At 45.9% G+C, this 19,600-nt stretch overlaps 1 pseudogene; it reads right to left on the bottom strand.

Annotated features, from left to right (window-relative positions):
* Positions 1-271: 271 nt before the first annotated feature.
* Positions 272-19,600, bottom strand: part of LOC138637642 (zinc finger protein 850-like) — an 89,445-nt pseudogene continuing 70,116 nt past the window's right edge.

The raw sequence follows: 19,600 nt of genomic DNA, 5'->3' as shown, positions 1-19,600 counted from the left end.
GTAAATTCAAAAAAGTTTATTTTTTTCTCCTTAATGTACACTCTGCACCCCATCTTGACTGAAAAAAACAGAAATGTAGACATTTTTGCAAATTTAAAAAAAAAGAAAAACTGAAGTATCACATGGTCATAAGTCTTCAGACCCTTTGCTTTGTTATATTTCAGTTTTTCTTTATTAATAAATATGCAAAAATGTCTACATTACTGTTTTTTTTTCAGTCAAGATGGGGTGCAAATTGTACATTAAGGAGAAAAAAATGAACTTTTTTGAATTTACCAAATGGCTGCAATGAAATAAAGAGTGAAAAATGTCAAGGGGTCTGAATACTTTCCGTACCCACTGTATGTGACCATCATCTATTATGGCCACGGTGGCACAATCTTTAGAAGCAATACCAGCAATTGCAATTAGTCCTTTTCCTCTCACTTCTGCATCATGAGGCGAGTGTGGTAGGACACAAAAAGTACCTGCTAGATGTGTGTGTGTGATTGGTAAGTGTTGTGGCACCGCACCGGTACCTTTCTAATGAATAGGACAGGTGTACGATACCTGCTTATCATGCAGGACTACTCATGTAAGGTCAATGAATGTATGATCTAATTTCAGGTCCGAGTACGGCTTCTCCATTGACTATTTCCTTTGTAGCCAATGGTCCTCAGTTTTGCTCCCAAGCACTCAGAAAAATTCCCACATACTCAGAGCCTCATAATAGTTTGGTGCAGGTCCTCTGCAGACTTCGATCTGCTTAGTACTACCCTGACATGGGTGTCCAGGGGTTATAGTTATAGAGCTGAACTGTAAAAAGACTTCTCCCGACAGTGAGATTTCTGATGATTAAAAAGACTCGATTTCTGGCTAAAACATCTCCCACATTCTGAACATGAAAATGGCTTCTCCCCCGTGTGAATTTTTAGATGTTCCATAAGATATAATTTACGACTGAAACATCGCCCACATTCAAGACATGAAAACGGTTTCTCCCCTGTGTGAATTCTCTGATGTAATTTAACACTGGATTGCTGGCTAAAACATCTTCCACATTCTAAACATGAAAATGGCTTTTCTCCTCTGTGAGATCTTAGATGGTCCTCAAGATTTGATTTCCAACTGAAACGCTTTCCACATTCAGGACATAAGAACGGCTTCTCCCCTGTGTGAATTCTCTTGTGTTTAAGAAGACCTGATTTCTCGCTAAAACATCTTCCACATTCTGAACATGAAAATGGCTTCTCCCCTGTGTGAATTCTTAGATGGTCCACAAGATTTGCTTTTCGACTAAAACATTTCCCACATTCTGAGCATGAAAAGGGCTTTTCCCCTCTGTGAGTTCTCAGATGTTTAACAAGACTCGATTTCTGACTCAAACATTTCCCACATTCTGAACATTTAAACGGCTTCTCCCCGGTATGACTTCTGAGATGTCCTGCAAGATTAGATTTATTGCTAAAACATTTCCCACATTCAGGACATGAGTATGGCTTCTCTCCTGTGTGAGTTATCTTATGATGAATAAAAGCTGAATTCTGGCTAAAACATTTCCCACATTCAGAACATGAAAATGGCTTTACCCCTCTGTGCATTTTTAGATGTCCCTCAAGATTTGATTTCCGGCTGAAACACTTTCCACATTCAGGACATAAAAATGGCTTCTCCCCTGTGTGAATTCTTTGATGTTTAACAAGAGCAGATTTGTCGGTAAAACATCTCCCACATTCAGAACATGCAAATGGTTTCTCTCCTGTATGAGTTTTTAGGTGTTCCATAAGAGTTGTTTTTTTACTAAAACATTTCCCACACTCAGGACATGAAAATGGCTTCTCCCCTGTGTGAGTTCTCTGATGTAAAAGAAGAGTAGCTTTTCTGCCAAAACACTTTTCACAATCAGGACATGAAAATGGCTTCTCTTCCTTTTGACTTCTTGGATCACTCATGACATTTGGTTGGGTGTTAAGGTATTGTAGTGGTTTCTCTTCTATGTGAGTTATCTGATGTTTAATATAATTAATTTCCCCTTTAAAGGATTTCCCACATTCTGAACACAAAAATGACATAAGATCTCTGTGATTTTTCTCAAGCACAGAAATATTAGATTCTTTTTTAAAATCTTTTCCATGTGGGAATATTTCCCCCTGACTATATCTACTTGTTTGTTTGCCAATCAGTGTTTGACTATATGAAGGAATCTTCTGATCAGAAGGATCAGTGGACAGATCTCTGCTGGGAAGGACAATGGGTTCATTAGGAGGCAAAGAATTAGCTTGTAAGGTATTGTTATTTTCTTCTTCATAACAGGGATATAAATGGTGATGTCCCCAGGAACCTCTCATTGTCTTTTCAACTGGAAAAAAAACAAAAAATGTTTGGGGTATTATTTTTTATTAACAATTTATTTAAAGCACCATTCCAGCATTTTGTTTTCTCTTTACTGATTGGTCTCCTTCTAATCTAACTTTTTCCTCTCCAATCCATCCTGAATGCGGCAGTCAGGGTCGTATTCCTGTCCAGCCGCTTCACCGATGCCGCCATCCTGTGCCAGTTATTACACTGGTTACGCATCCACTAAAGAATACAATATAAACTTCTCTCTCACCCACAAAGGTATCCACAGTTCTGCACCATCCTACATCTCCTCCTTCATCTATGTATATCATCCTACCCGTGTCACGTTAAGGTATAATACCATGGTCTGAGGAATTTTTGCACATGTGGCCATGGTCCTAGACACACACTGCAGCGTCGACCCCCCTTCTCTCGCACATACCAAGCCCTATGGCCGATACACTGGGCAACTTGATACTACTGTGTGAGCAGGGTGTGGCTTTTAAACTGCAGGCAACCAATCCTGTAAAGCCACTAACCCCTCATCCCCTGCTGTATAGTGTAATGGGAGACCAAGGTGCAGCAGTCCCTCCCACTAAAAGGAATGCCTTTGTCTCAAGACTCGAAAAAAGTAAATAAGTAGAAACCAGTGCATATCATTACTAGGGCCTTATCTTTACCCCTGCTGAAATGGGAGTTAGGGTACCGTCACACAGTGCCATTTTGATCGCTACAACGGTACGATTCGTGACGTTCCAGCGATATCCATACGATATCGCTGTATCTGACACGCAGCAGCGATCAGGGATCCTGCTGAGAATCGTACATCGTAGCAGATCGTTTGGAACATTCTTTCGTCGCTGGATCTCCAGCTGTCATCGCTGGATCGGTGTGTGTGACCTTGTGCGCTTGTAACCAGGGTAAACATCGGGTTACTAAGCGCAGGGCCGCGCTTAGTAACCCGATGTTTATCCTGGTTACCATCATAAAAGTAAAAAAAAAAAAAACAGTACATACTTACATTCCGGTGTCCGTCAGGTCCCTTGCCGTCTGCTTCCCGCACTGACTGACTGACGGCCGTAAAGTGAAAGCAGAGCACAGCGCGCTGTGCTGTGCTTTCACTTTACGGCCGGCAGTCAGTCAGTGCGGGAAGCAGACGGCAAGGGACAGACACCGGAATGTAAGTATGTAGTGTTTGGTTTTTTTTACGCTGGTAACCAGGGTAAACATCGGGTTACTAAGCGCAGCCCTGTGCTTAGTAACCCGATGTTTACCCTGGTTACCCGGGGACTTCGGCATCGTTGGTCGCTGGAGAGCTGTCTGTGTGACAGCTCTCCAGCGACCACACAACGACTTACCAACGATCACGGCCAGGCCGTATCGCTGGTCGTGATCGTTGGTAAATCGTATAGTGTGACGGTACCCTTAGTTTTGGTTCAGGAAGCCAGCTAACAACAGCTTTTCAAGCTGTTTCCAATGCACCTGGATGTATCTCCTGAGCCCACAGCCTCCATGCTGATATGACATGATCTAACGACCTGTAAGTGTGTTTTTCTTCCATTAATCCTATTTTATTTTGTAATTTGCAATGTACATTGTCTCCTTTTAATATCTCTTTATACTTTGTAAACACTGCCTAACTTTTATGGAGTAAAATATATAATTTTACTAGCTTGACTCTACCTGCTCTATTACGAACTGTGCACCCTCTGAAGTGAATTGCGCTACTGATTTGGGTTGGTTCCGGACCCGTTAATCGGAGCTGGTGGCAGCGACTTTGTTCTGTGCGACTGGAAATCTTTGTAGCGACGGAGGCGTTGATAATTATTGTTCCCGCCTGTGTGGCAGTAGTTATCGCCCTCGCTGCAGAGCCCAATAGCCAGTACATGGCAGGCAGCCTTTCTGGCGACTAATTACCCTAGGTGTAGTACCTAGTCTGACCTGAGGGCCAGAGAGCTGCAAGTTCCAAACCGGAAGTGGGATATAGTTAAATCCCCTTCAGAAGGAACCAGGGGCAACCAAAGAACCCCGGTTCGTGACAAAGTGGTGTGAATAGTGGGGACGATACAGATATCCTCCCCGGGATCCCTGACAGTGGGGATGATACAGATATCCTCCCCAGGATCCCTGACATATACGCTGGGATCCGTGAGATAGTGTGGGCAGCACGGTGTGAACCCTGACAGGTATTATTTTTTATTAACTATTTAATGCACCATTCCAGCATTTAGTTTTCTTTACTGATTGGTCTCCTTCTAACCAAACTTTTTCCTCTCCAATCCATTCTGAATGCGGCAGTCAGGATCGAATTTCTGTCCAGCCGCTTCACCGATGCCACCATCCTGTGCCAGTCATTACACTGGTTACCCATCCGCTAAAGAATACAATATAAAGTTCTCTCTCACCAACAAAGGTATCCACAGTTCTGCACCATCCTGCATCTCCTCCCTCATCTCTGTCTATAACCCTACCCGTGCCCTCCATTCCGCAACCGATCTAAGACTAACATCCCCCATAGTACAAACCTCGCACCGCTGACACCTAGACTTCTCCCGTGCTGAACCAGTTATTTGGAATGCATTACCAAAAACAATCCTTCTAATACCTACCTCCATGTTTTTTAGGAGTGCTTTAAAAACACATCTGTTTAGACAGGCCTATCACCTCAACTCACTAACCTAACTCTCCCCTGTTCCCTCTTTCTAAATGTTAATCATAGACTGCTTCCTCCTATTTATCTGTCTCCACATCCTCCTTGCACTCAATAGCGCACGATGACTGCACTCAGACTGATCCTGGCTGATGACGGATCCTGCAGCTTTATAGGAAAACCCTTATTCATTATAATCATGTCCAGGCCGTACATAACAGCACGCTCTATCTATAGTGTCCCCCCTACTTTCCTTATAGATTGTAGCTTGTGAGCAGCAAGACCCTCACTCCACCTCTGTACATGTCCCCGCTTAATCAGCGATGGCTTCATTCTCCTACAGGAATAACTGATATCGGGAGAAAATTACAGGGCAGCAGAAGCGCTCACTCCATCCAGAATTCTTGATTTACCAGCGATCCCTGGGAGAGCAAGCGCCAACACCGCTATAACGGCACTGAAGTTGACTGTAGGTGTTTCTATTTTTCTGGTGAAAAAAATGGGGATTCAGAAAGGGTTGTCCCGAGTGCTGGACGAGCCCCGTAATGAATCAGGGCCATAATGTTCACAAGGTTCTATAATGCAATGTCTTGTATATATAGCCACTGGTGTTTCTATCCAGATTAACCCTATATCTACATGTATATAGCGTTTCTATAGGCGATGGGGTTCCCTTTAAACTTTGTTGTCTTTTGACTCTCCGAAATAATACAATAAAAAGGAGCACAAGCAACCGGGATAACCGCAGCCTTGAAAGGATTGTTAAGAAAAGGCCATTCAGTAATGTGGGGGAGATTCACAAGGAGTGGACTGCTGCTGGAGTCATTGCTTCCAGAGCCGCCACACACGGACGTATCCAGGACATGGACTACAAGTGTCACACTCCTTGTGTCAAGCCACTCATGAACAATAGCCAATGCCAGAAGCGTCTTACCTGGGCCAAGGAGAAGACGAACCGGACTGTTGTCAGTGGTCAATGTTGTTTTCAGATGAAAGTAAATGTTGCATTTCATTTGGAAATCGAGGTCCCAGAGTCTGGAGGAAGAGTGGACAGGACGCAATCCAAGCTGCTGGAGGTCTGGTGTGAAGTCTCCACAATCAGTGATGGTTTGGGGAGCCATGTCATCTGCTGGTGTAGGTCCACTGTGTTTTATTAAGACCAAAGTCAGCGGAGCCGTCTACCAGGACATTTTAGAGCACTTCATGCTTCCCTCTGCCGACAAGCTTTTTGGAGATTGGAAATGTCATTCTCCAGCAGGACTTGGCCCCTGTCTACACTGCCAAAAGTACCAATACCTGGTGTAAAAATAGGGATTTTTGTGTACTCACCGTAAAATCCTTTTCTCCGAGCCAATCATTGGGGGACACAGGACCATGGGTGTTATGCTGCTGCCACTAGGAGGACACTAAGTTAACACATAAAGAATAACTCCTCCCCTGCAGTATACACCCTCCTGCTGGCTCTAAGTGAACCAGTTCGGTAACAAAGAAGTAGGAGCTTAACAATTAACAAGAATGAACTATGTCAAAACCAAGTCAACACAGAAAAAAACTAGAGCCAATAGGCTAACAGGGTGGGTGCTGTGTCCCCCAATGATTGGCTCTGAGAAAAAGATTTTATGGTGAGTACACAAAAATCCCTATTTCTCCTACGCCTCATTGGGGGACACAGGACCATGGGACATTCTAAAGCAGTCCCTGGGTGGGAAAACAATCCACTGCAATTGCTCCTTGTACCCACAAGTTACAGACGCAGCACTGCCGCCTGCAAAATTCTCCTGCCAAAGGACGCATGTGCCGAGGCCTGAGAATGGACATGGTAATGTCTCGTAAACGTATGCAGGCTGGACTAAGTCCGAGCTCTGCAGACTTGTGCTGCCGACACCTGGTGCTGGATGGCCCAAGACGCACCAACTGACCGAGTAGAATGAGCCTTGATCCCTGCTAGGACGGAGTGACCTCTAACTCGGTAGGACTCCTGGATAGCTGAACAAATCCACTTGGCTATCGTAGCTTTGGAAGCGGCTAGACCTTTGTTTGGCCCTTCCGTTAGCACAAACAGGGCATCTGACCTGCGGAAAGACGCCGTCCTCGAGACTTATCTCCTAAGAGCTCTCACCAAGTTCAGTGTGTGGAGAGCCTTCTTGGTGCGATGTACTGGTGCCGGGCAAAGTGAAGGCAAAACAATTTCCTCATTGAGGTGGAAAGATGAGACAACCTTCGGTAGAAAAGACGGCGATGTTCTCAAAACCACCTTATCCTGATGAAAAATGTGGAAAGGAACTTGGCAAGACAAGGCCGCCAGTTCTGAGACTCGTCGGATGGACGTGACCGCAACCAAGAAGGCAACTTTCCATGACAGAAGAGACAGGGAAACGTCCTGCAGAGATTCAAAAGGAGCCTCCTGCAAGACTCCAAGGACCAAATTAAGGTCCCATGGTTCCAACGGCATCTTATATGGCGGCAACATACGGGAGACTCCCTGAATGAACGTCTTCACCTGTAATCTGTTGGCAATTTTACGTTGGAACAGGACTGACAAGGCTGAAATCTGCCCTTTGAGAGAACTAAGGGCGAGACCTAAGTCCAAACCCGACTGAAGGAATTCGAGGATGGAAGGAACAGAAAATTCAAGAGGATAACGTCCACGGTCCAGGCACCAGGGGAAGAAGGTCTTCCAAATGCAATGATATATACGCATAGACGTAGGCTTTCTAGCACTGATCATGGTAGAAATGACTTTCTGAGAGAAGCCTGCTTGTGTCAGCACCCAGGACTCAACAGCCATGCCGTCAAACACAGGGCCTCGGAGTTCTGGTGGTAAATGGGGCCCTGGGACAACAGGTCTGTGCGATTCCGTAATCGCCAGGGGACATTGGCGACTAGTTGAACTAGTTCGGCATACCAGGCCCTGCGCGGCCAATCTGGGAAGCGGGGGAAATATGTACGGAAGCTGGAACTGATGCCACGAGTGAACGAGTGCATCTGCCCCGATGGCTGCCGGATCGTGGGACCGAGCTATGAAATTGGGAACCTTGGAATTTAGCCGTGGGGCCATCAGATCCACGTCCAGGGTTCCCCAATGACAGCAGATCAGGTGGAAGATCTCCGGATGGAGAGACCACTCTCCAGAGTCGAGACCTTGGCGGCTGAGGAAATCTGCCGCCCAATTTTCCACTCCCGGGAGGTGAACCGCTGATATCATTGAGCGGTTTTCCTCGGCCCAAAGAAGGATGTGGCCTACCTCGGTCATGGCTGCCTTGCTGTGTGGTACCCCTTGCCAGTTGATGTATGCCACTGCCGTGGCATTATCGGACTGAATCCTGATGGGACGACCCACCAGGAAGGGATGGAATTGAAGAAGAGCCAACCTGATTGCCCGTATTTCCAGGATGTTGATGGGCAGGCGAGCTTCCTGAAGAGACCAGCGGCCCTGAGCAGTGTGATGGTCGAACACTGCTCCCCAGCCCAGAAGACTGGCATTTGTTGTTACAACTAACCAATGTACTGGGAGAAAGGACTTCCCTTGATTAAGGGAGGACTTCAAAGTCCACCATCTGAGAGGCTGACTTCGCTGGGGAAGAAGAAAACGACCATCGAGAGATAACGGGTTCCTGTCCCACACAGCCAGGAGAGCATGTTGTAAGGGGCGGAGGTGTAGTTGAGCGAATGGGACCGCCTCCATAACCGCTACCATCCTGCCGAGGACTCTCATACTGAAACGTAAAGAGTGAATATGAGGTTGGGAGAGCTTCTGAGCTTCCCGCTGTAAGACTGAGATCTTTTCCGGGGGAAGAAGTACCAACCCCTTGGACGAGTCCAGTATCATTCCTAGAAAGGAAATTCGCTGAGCCTGTACTGGGGAAGATTTTTTTGAAGTTTATCTTCCAACCCAGGCAAGAAAGAGTATCTATTGTGATGGTCACGGCCTCCTTGCAGGTGCGGAAGGAGGGGCCTTTGATGAGGATATTATCGAGATAAGGTAACACCACCACACCTCGGGTATGGAGGATGGCCACGGCGGCCGCCATGACCTTTGTGAATACCCCGGGAGCGGTGGCGAGGCCGAAGAGCAGAGCAGCAAACTGAAAGTGATCTTCCTGAACTGCAAAGCGAAGAAACCTTTGGTGAGAAGGTAAAATAGGAATGTGGAGGTACGCGTCCTGGATGTCTATGGATGCTAGGAAATTGCCTTTCTCCATGGAGGCGATGACCGAACGAAGAGATTCCATCCGGAACCGTCACACCCTGACAAATTTGTTCAGCAGTTTTAGGTCCAGTATGGGCCATACTGTACCGTCCTTCTTTGGAACAATGAACAGGTTTGAATAAAAACCTTAAAACCTTTCGCTTTGAGGAACAGGGATAATAACCCCGTCTTCTTTTAGAGAGCTTATGGCCTGAAAGAACTCTGATGCCTTTGCCCTGGGAGGAGTAGACGGGAAAAAGCGATTTGGTGGAAGAAAGAGAAATTCAATCTTGTATCCGGAGGACACTAGGGCGTGGACCCATTCGTTGTGAACGACCGAGTGCCACACATCGCTGAAGGAAAGCAGGCAGCCGCCTACTTTGAGGGTGTCCTCCGGATACCGCAGGGAGTCATTGAGTAGGAGACCTGCCCGGTCTGGACCCCCTGGACCCTGACTGCCTAGGCATGCCTCTCCAAGAGGGGGAAGGTTTGTAAGAGGTTTGAGGACCTCTATCCCTACGTTGCGCCCGGCCAGGTCCGAAAGATGTGGAAATAGAGGACCAATTAGAGTTTAAGTGAAAAAAAATCGGGTCCGGGACTGTTGTTGCTGGTTCCGAAAGGGCCAAAAGGGTCTCTGTTGTGGAAGAAATTTACTCTTCCCTCCAGTGGCGTCGGAAATTAATTGGTTGAGCTTTTCACCAAAAAGGCGACCGCCCTGATATGGAAGAGAAGTCAATTACTTTTTGGAAGTCGAATCCGCACGCCAGTCCCTGAGCCATAAAGACCTCCGGATGGTGATGGCATTTGCTGCTGCTTGCAAAGCACAGTTAGCAGCGTCCAGGGACGCAGTAACTATAAAATCTCCCACTCTGGCTATCTGAGTAGCGAGGTCTGCTATCTCGGGGGGGGGGGGGGGGGGGAGCGCTGGAAAAGATGGGCGGCGGTAATTGCCAGTGGGTGTGGCCAAGGACTCCGGCCTGTATGAGGAGAAAAGCCGGGGACTAAATTTGAAAAGCTTGCGATTGCGGCCTCGCGACCGCTATTAGTGCCATCCCGAGGAGCACTCCATCAAAAATGCACGCTGCGGACACCCACGGACCCGGGCTTTCTGTTAGAGGTGTGGACCTTCCATACCCCGGGGACCAGGACCCCCCAGCGCCTCGGCCCCCGCAGAGTACTCACGGTAGATGCGGCGGGCCGAAGCTCAATCCACCGTCACCATAGTAAGGGAGGGGGTGGAAAGCTTCTGCCGCCTTGCGTCATCCGCTATTCAGTGGTGATGCAGAGGGGGGCTGCATGGACACCATACACATTTATGTCCGGCTCTGCACCTGGCTCCAGGAGAGGTAGATGGAGGGCTACTCCATGTGGTCAACTGCAATGGGGGCGGGGAGATCGGAACGTGAAGGAACCGTCGCCCGTAAGGTGAGCTCAAGGCTGGCATCCAACGTTGCAGGCAAGGATACGGGAGGAACGCTCCACGTACTTGCCTGTTGATGGTTCGGGGGAGATCGGAACCTAGAAAGGGTCCGTCGCCCCCATTTGCTCCGTTAAGAAAAAAATAGAATAAAAAAAAAAAACGGTGGAGTCTGAAACAGACCCAAGTGCCTCCTACAGACACTAAGCAAGAACTGGTTCACTTAGAGCCGGCAGGATTGTGTATACTGCAGGGGAGGAGTTATTCTTTATATGTTTACTTAGTGTCCTCCTAGTGGCAGCAGCATGACACCCATGGCCCTGTGTCCCCCAATGAGGCATAGGAGAAACAACAGTGTCACTGGGCTTGATCGGCAGCAAACTCGCCTGACCTTAACCCCATAGAGAATCTATGGAGTAGTGTCAAGAGGAAGATGAGAAACACAAGACCCAACAATGCAGACGAGCTGATGGCTGCTACCAAAGCAACCTGGGCTTCCATAACCCCTCAGCAGTGACACAGGCTGATCACCTCCATGCCACGCCGCATTGATGCAGTAATTGATGCAAAAGGAACCCGACCAAGTACTGACTGCATTTACTGAACATACAGTGGGTACGGAAAGTATTCAGACCTCTTTAAACTTCTGCTGGTCCCAAACTTCCTCCATTTAAGGATTATGGAGGCCACTGTGCTTTTAGGAACCTTGGGTACTGCAGAAATTCTGTTGTAACCTTGTGCCTTGCCACAATTCTGTCTCTGAGCTCCTTGGCCAGTTCCTTTGGCCTCATGATTCTCATTTGGTCTGACATGCACTGTGAGCTGTGAGGTCTTATATAGACAGGTGTGCGCCTTTCCAAATCATATCCTATCAGTTTAATTACACACAGCTGGCCTCCTATGAAGGAGTAGAACCATCTCAAGGAGGATCACAAGGAAATGGACAGCATGGGACCTAAATATGAGTGTATATCAGAAGAGAAAATATGGCACTCACCCCTAGAAATGCTGTGATGAAGTCCTTTATTTGCTACAAACAGCAATCAGGTACACATGGAGAGGCGGCAGGACGTGAACAGGAGAGGGTGCGGGGAACCGCGGTGGCAATCTACATATGATTTTAATGATTTTATTGTCCAATACAGTCTAATTTCTTTTTCAGCCAAAGTATATATTCTTGATTCCAAAGTCTTTGTACTTATCATTTCTAGTTCTTCTTTATGGTTACAATCCATAAAGAATTCCACCGCACCCTCTCTGCCTGCCAATAAACCAAGCTCCACTGGTGTGCTGGAGTCCGAATCAATCATGATTTCATCAGAAGTTTCCATTCTGCCAAATGCCGCTTACTTTCACCTGACTTGCTTCCTTCTGTGCTCAACACGTAACATATAGTAGTAACCAGAACCAAACCAAAGAATGGTAGCCGTGCGGCACTAGAACCACAACTTTTCACAGGTGTGTGGATGAGCGGCGGCAGCGTCGGCTGCAACACTATCCAGAGAAAACAGCTCAGGGTGGTGCTCACAGAACAATCCACAGAGGACCAAAGGCTTCACTGACGGTATATCAGAAGAGAAAATATGGCACTCACCCCTAGAAATGCTGTGATGAAGTCCTTTATTTGCTACAAACAGCAATCAGGTACACATGGAGAGGCGGCAGGACGTGGCTGAAAAAGAAATTAGACTGTATTGGACAATAAAATCATTAAAATCATATGTAGATTGCCACCGCGGTTCCCCGCACCCTCTCCTGTTCACGTCCTGCCGCCTCTCCATGTGTACCTGATTGCTGTTTGTAGCAAATAAAGGACTTCATCACAGCATTTCTAGGGGTGAGTGCCATATTTTCTCTTCTGATATACCGTCAGTGAAGCCTTTGGTCCTCTGTGGATTGTTCTGTGAGCACCACCCTGAGCTGTTTTCTCTGGATAGTGTTGCAGCCGACGCTGCCGCCGCTCATCCACACACCTGTGAAAAGTTGTGGTTCTAGTGCCGCACGGCTACCATTCTTTGGTTTGGTTCTGGTTACTACCTAAATATGAGTGTCTGAGCAAAGGGTCTGAATGCTTATGACCATGTGATTTTTCAGTTTTTCTTTTTTAATAAAATTTGCAAAAATTTCTGCATTTCTGTTTTTTTTAAGTCAAGATGGGGTGCAGAGTGTACATTAATGAGAAAAAAAAATAAACTTTTTTTGAATTTACCAAATGGCTGCAAACGAAACGAAAAGTGAAAAATGTAAAGGGGTCTGAAGACTTTCCGTACCCACTGTACATTTCAGTAGGACGACATTTCAGATTTTAAAATCACTTTTCAAGCTGGTGTTATAAAGTATTCTAATTTACTGAGATAATGACTTTTGGGTTAATGACATTAACCGAAATAAACACTTGAAATAGATCACTCTCTGTAATGACTCATAATATATGAATTTCACTTTTTGTATTAAAGAACTGGAATAAATTAACTTTTTGATGATATTCTAATTTTGTGAGAAGCACCTGTATATTGCATTTTTCGGAGAGTCAAAAGGCAACAAAGTTTAAAGGGAACCCCATCGCCTATAGAAACGCTATATAAATGTAGATATAAGGTTAATCTGCAGGTAGATAGAGTTTACATCATGTCCGGCTGCCTAACTGGAGCAGTGGCTACAGGGAGAAAAACTTGCAGGGAGCGGTGACAGTCACTGCTCATGATGCTGTGAGCGCGGTAATCGCTCCTCGGCACATTGACCGACAGACTGCTTGTCACTGTGTACGCGCGGCATGTGTGAGCAGATCAGGCGGTCAATGGACACCTTATGTTTGTGCAGGATTGCACAGTTTAAATGCCGCGGTCAGTGATTAACACCAGTATTTAAGGGATTAACTGCGGTGATTGGAGCGAGCGTCGGTTGATGGTGTTAGACTCAGATGACGGCTGCATAATACAACTCCTGAGCCCATTTCATATGTCCAGAGAGGCTCCATGACAGATATATTTATCATGTAGCATTGGAGGGTTAACGAAGTTAATAAAAAGTTATAATTTATACTTATTTTATCTGGTGAATCAAGTCAACTTGTAGATCGTGCCTACAACATTCTCTAAGACAAACCAAGGAGCCATCTCCAGTTTATGTATGTTCCTGCCACTGCGGTAAAGCAAATATCTGAACTGCTCTTAAGGCAATAGAGTCCCAGACACGATGACTGCCCCCAATATCGTGTACAGGAAATATACATTTGCGGATAAGAAAAAAAATGGTTAAGCCATCAGTTTTTACATTCCATCTAAGGATATCAGGAAAGTGTGCTTCACTCCTTCTAAAATGTAATAAAATTACTCCGACACAATTCATACAGTACAGCGGGCCTTCCTAGTCAGGTGGCAAGACGGCATTCGGAAGAAACACAGCTCCTGAGACTTATGTCTCAACTGACAGAGGAGATGTATCGTAAGTACACGTTATGTGCGCTACAGCTCCTCTGTCAGTTGAGACAAGTCTTGGGAGCAGTGTTTCTTCAGACTGCAGTCCATCATCACACGTGACTAGGACGGGCTGCCGTTTGAATCATTTCATAACATTCTTGAGGAATCTCTTTAATCTCGTTTTCTTATTCTTGTTTGGCGAACTACAATTCTAGATTCTACCATAAATGTCTTACCATTCAATTTACAGCGTGAGAACAATACAAAGACCCCCAGAAGACGTGACATGTACATTTTTACCATCAGTGATTGTCTTCTAAAAAAAAAAACTAAATAAATAAACTGAAAAACATCTTCTACCCGCTACATGAGTAGCCTTGGGAAGCGAGGACTCTGAATCACCGTATTCCTTACTGCAAAGTATCACCCTGGTGGTCCTGCTGCAGCCTTTACATGCTTCTATAGGAGTTGTGACTGTCACGTCCCCACCAGGTGAGCAGACCTATAATATCTTATACCACTTGTCATCAGATAAGACCCTATCTGCGTTTTGTGTCTCTCCAGTTTTACCATTTGATTTAATTTTGATCTGTGACTCAGATCAGATACGGACGTGTCACCGTGATGGTTTTTGCACCGCAAATTAACATGGACACGTGAGCAGCTCCACAGATGATAACGGGTACGTGTTTTATCTATGGAAAACATGGACGTCTGAGTGAGGCCTAATATTAATGACCATTAGGAAGACATTTTTCAGGAACTTCCTATCAGTGACACCAACATTAGGGACATTTACAGTGAAACAGGTTTTACGAGCGGCACTTACCGGTCACTGACACTGATGTGGGGGTTTCGTGTTCATGCGTCGTTCCACCAGAACTTTCCTAGAAGAATCCCACAGTAAAGGCATCAGAAAAAGGAAAAGTAACTCTGTAATAGTAAGTAATCTTAGATACAAATGAAGACAAAAAAATGAAAATAAGAACCAATCTGCTCTAAAAGGAGGAACATCGTCTCACGTCGTCATCAGACATGATCAAGATTAATCTCGCACTTTACACAATGACAGAAAAGTCTCTGCATAAAATGATCTCGGTCTATGGTGAAGTGGACGCTGTGCTCAGTTCACACCAGAGCTCACACTATTCAGTAATCTCTGCATTTACAGTAAAGAAGCCTTTCATCACCAGAGGATTTACGCTCCTTTTCTCGGATGCCTCATTGGTGCACACGGCATGGTTTCCTGCGTCCTCTAATGAAGACCTCAAGCAAAAGATTTTACAGTAATCACCAAAAATCCTCTTAGCACCAGAGAATTTACTTTTGTCCTCCGCAGTGATCCTACAGTGTAAGGCTATGTTCACACTTTGCGGATTCCACTGCGGATTTTTCCGCAGCAGAATTCCAAAATCCGCAGTGAAAACCCGTCGCGGTTTTTACTGCAGATTTATCGCGGTTTTTACTGCGGTTTCTTCTGTGGATTTTCATCTGCAGTTTCCTATTGGAGCAGGTGAAAATCCGCAGAAAAGAAGTGACATGCTGCGGAATGTAATCCGCTGCGTTTCCGCGCGGTTTTTTCTGCAGCATGTGCACAGTGTTTTTTGTTTCCCATAAGTTTACATTGTACTGTAAACTCATGGGAAACTGCTGCAGATCCGCAGCGGTCAAATCCGCTACGGATCCGCAGCAAAATCCGCAAAGTGTGAACATAGCCTTAATCTGCCCACAATACTTCTTACATTTATACATCTGTCCTTTTCTATCACTTCTTCCTCTTAGACGTCTCTTCTCACAAATAAACACATTTCGCGTTTCTCCGCGCCTCTCATCACTTGTGTTTCTTCTCCTTCTACTTTGTGCCTAAAACTAGCAGGAACTATAACAGAAAGAAATAACTAAACTTCATTCTCTGTACAAGACTAAGAATAAATCTGGAGGTTTCTACACCAGAAGATGGCAACGCTTCAAAATGTGAGATCCAACAACTTGCAACAAATTTATTAAAAGACGCATTCAAGAATAAAAAGTCAGAACCACAACCATCTTTTCCCACTTTTCATGAGAGCAGCATCTTTTTTTTTTTTCATTTTTGAAACTTTCTTCACCACCAAATTTGGTGAAAACCAATATACCTAACTGGAGAGTGAATGACTCTTACAATCCACAAGAGTTTTCTGCCTTAGAAGCAGCTGATTGGCATTGTGCTGTTATCTGACATTTACATCAATACTGCAGGACTTTACATTGAGGATAGTGGAAGCCTCATTACATAAATGCGAATGTACAGAAATCTCATCTCCTCTACCTGATGATCCCGGGGGACATCTTCCTCCTTCTCTGGCCGATCCTGGGAATTTAGAGGACTGGGACTTCTCTCCGGGGGATTTCTCGGACTGGATCCATCTGTAGGAAATAACCGCAGTGACTGAATACATTGTCTATATGTGATGAGCAGATGATGGGGAATCTAGACGACTCTCAGACCTGTTCTCTACAACCCAGGAAGGTCTCCTCTTACCCGGAGATGTGATGGACCGGTGATCCTCCATCATGGCGTCCTTGTACAGATACTTGTGTCCTTCTATATACTCCCACTCCTCCAAGGAGAAATAGACGGTGACGTCCTGACACCTTATAGGAACCTGACACACACAATGACCCGCCATTAGCAGACCCCTCCCCCGGCGTTATTCTATAATGTCCCAGCATTCCCGGCAGCGCTCACCTCTCCGCTCAGCAGCTCAGTGATCCTATTGGTCAGTTCTAGGATCTTCTGCTCATGTATCAGTGAATGAGGTGGAGGCTCGGTGATGTCACTCGGGGTCCGGCTCCGCCCTCCTGACACACGGGGGGTCACACACTCCCCAGACGACGTCTTCACTACTGTGTGATCCTGTGTATGGGGAGACGCCGATCACTACACAGAGGACAAGAATCCTTCACCTTTCCCATTATTTCCCTGCTTTATTCCTAGAGATCAGAATGATGTGAAGATCTCACCTCTCCAGTGATCCAGTAGATTATCTCCAGGGTGAGGTCTAATATCTGAGCCGCCATGTGGTCTGTGTCCTGCTCCATCCTCGGGGGGTCACTGATAGAAAGGACCATCGTCTAATAAAGGGAAAGAGTCCTAAACATAAGAAAAAGGAGGACGGAGGAGAATCTTACACAAAGTTCAGGGTGTCACTAATTGGGAGTTACACAGGAGTACACACAGTATACAATGCCGGTGACAAATGCTCCGGACTGCTGGTCATATATTAGTCAGCCGACCCTCTATAGTGAGTCCAGGGTTACACAGGATACCCCCCACACTGCACCGTATACGGCCGCCCGCTCTCATCATCTCCATTACTCTTAGGTAATTCTGTAATCCTCCCAAACATCCGCAGGAGACGTCGTTCCCGTTCTGCTCTATAACCTCCATTTTACAGCTGCTGCTTTGGCCGTCAGCAGAAAGGAGAGAAATACACGAGGCAGAACATTTTATTTATAAATGCATAAAAGTTTAAATATGATCACAGTAATAAAACACAATGCAGCGATGAAAAACAACAATGGCTCAAAAAATGTACAAGTGGCTCAAAAATGGGCAACAAAAGGAGTTACCGAATAGTTACACGACTTTGTGCCGCTGTTCACACAGAAAGTAATGGCCACAATTCTGGTCACTGCCGGACGGTCCACGCGGCTTCTGGGCAAACAAGTCGGCAGCGAGAAACTTCTTTCCACGGCTTCAAACAATAAACTGATGTTTTTTAAGATCAATTTTCCATTGTTAGGCTTTAATGTTGTCCTACAAATCTTCCAAGAGACATAACTTTTATTTTTCACTACTAGGACTCCCCCTTGTTCATCTAAATGTTTGGCCCCGATAAAATAATAAACCTTATACTCGCCTCCAGTGCAAGCGCCGTTCCCGTGTTGTTGGCACTCGCTCTCCCGAGGCTCCAGTGTGGTTCTTCTGACACGTGACACCGGCGCCCCATCAGGGCTGACGTCACTGCCTCCGCTGTCGTACAAATTCATCATGAAGAGGAAGTCGAGGATCGGCCGCAGCCTGGACTTCATGCTCAATTGGTACGAAGGCAGGGACAGTGATGTGAGCCCTGATTGGGCGCCGGTGTCACATGTCACAACACCGCATGAGAGCCCAGGGACAGTGAGTGGCGACCCAGGAGGTGAGTATAGGCTTTATTATTTTACTAGATGGTGGCCCGATTCTAACGCATCGGGTATTCTAGAATATGTATAGTAGTATATAACACTGCCACATAGTATATAGCACAGCCCACGCAGTATATAACACAGCCCACACAGTATATAGCACAGCCCACACAGTATATAGCACAGCCACGTAGTATATAGCACGCCACGTAGTATATAACACAGCCCACGCAGTATATAACACAGCCCACGCAGTATATAACACAGCCCACGCAGTATATAACACTGCCCACGCAGTATATAACACAGCCCACGCAGTATAACACAGCCACGTAGTATATAGCACAGTCACGTAGTATATTGCCCAGCCACGTAGTATATAACACAGCCCACGTAGTATATAGCACAGAGACATAGTATATAACACAGGCCACGCAGTATATAACACAGCCCACGCAGTATATAACACAGCCCACGCAGTATATAACACAGCCCACGCAGTATATAACACAGCCCACGCAGTATAACACAGCCCACGCAGTATAACACAGCCACGTAGTATATAGCACAGCCTCGTAGTATATAACACAGCCTGCGCAGTATATAACACAGCCTGCGCAGTATATAACAGCCCACGCAGTATATAACACAGCCACGTAGTATATAGCACAGCCACGTAGTATATAACACAGCCAAGTAGTACATAGCACAGCCACGTAGTATATAACACAGCCCACGTATTATATAGCACAGAGACGCAGTATATAACACAGGCCACGCAGTATATAACAAAGCCCACGCAGTATATAACACAGCCCACGCAGTATAACACAACCACGTAGTATATAGCCCAGCCACGTAGTATATAACACAGCCCACGTAGTATATAACACAGGCCACGCAGTATATAACACAGCCCACGTAGTATATAGCAATGTGGGTACCATATCCCTGTTAAAAAAAGAATGAAAATAGTTATTCACCTTCCGGCGGCCCCCGGAACCAGCCCAGGTCCCAAGAATGCATTGCGGCAATAACACGTAATGATGTAGCGGTCTCACGAGACCGCTATGTCATCTGGGGTCATTGCCGCAATGCATTCTTGGGACCGAAGAGTCGCGAGGAGCGGGAAAGGCGCCGGAAGGTGAAAATATAATGATTTTTTATTTTTTTAACATTAGATATTTTTACTATTGATGCTGCATAGGCAGCATCAATAGTAAAAAGTTTGTCACACAGGGTTAATGGCAGTGTTAACAGACTGCTAAACCGCAATGGGGACACTGACTGGAGGAGAGTAGGGAAGGGCGAATTCGCGGCAGGACTGTGGCCGTCGCTGATTGGTCGCGGCCAGCCACGACCAATCAGCGATGAGGGATTTTCGTGACAAACAGACGGAAGTGACCCTTAGACGATCATATAGATAAGATTGTGGC

The sequence above is a fragment of the Ranitomeya imitator genome, chromosome 5, assembly GCF_032444005.1.
Source record: "Ranitomeya imitator isolate aRanImi1 chromosome 5, aRanImi1.pri, whole genome shotgun sequence".
Lineage (NCBI taxonomy): Eukaryota > Metazoa > Chordata > Amphibia > Anura > Dendrobatidae > Ranitomeya > Ranitomeya imitator.
Note: the sequence above shows the minus strand (reverse complement) of the source record. Positions and strands in the feature narration are given on the sequence as shown.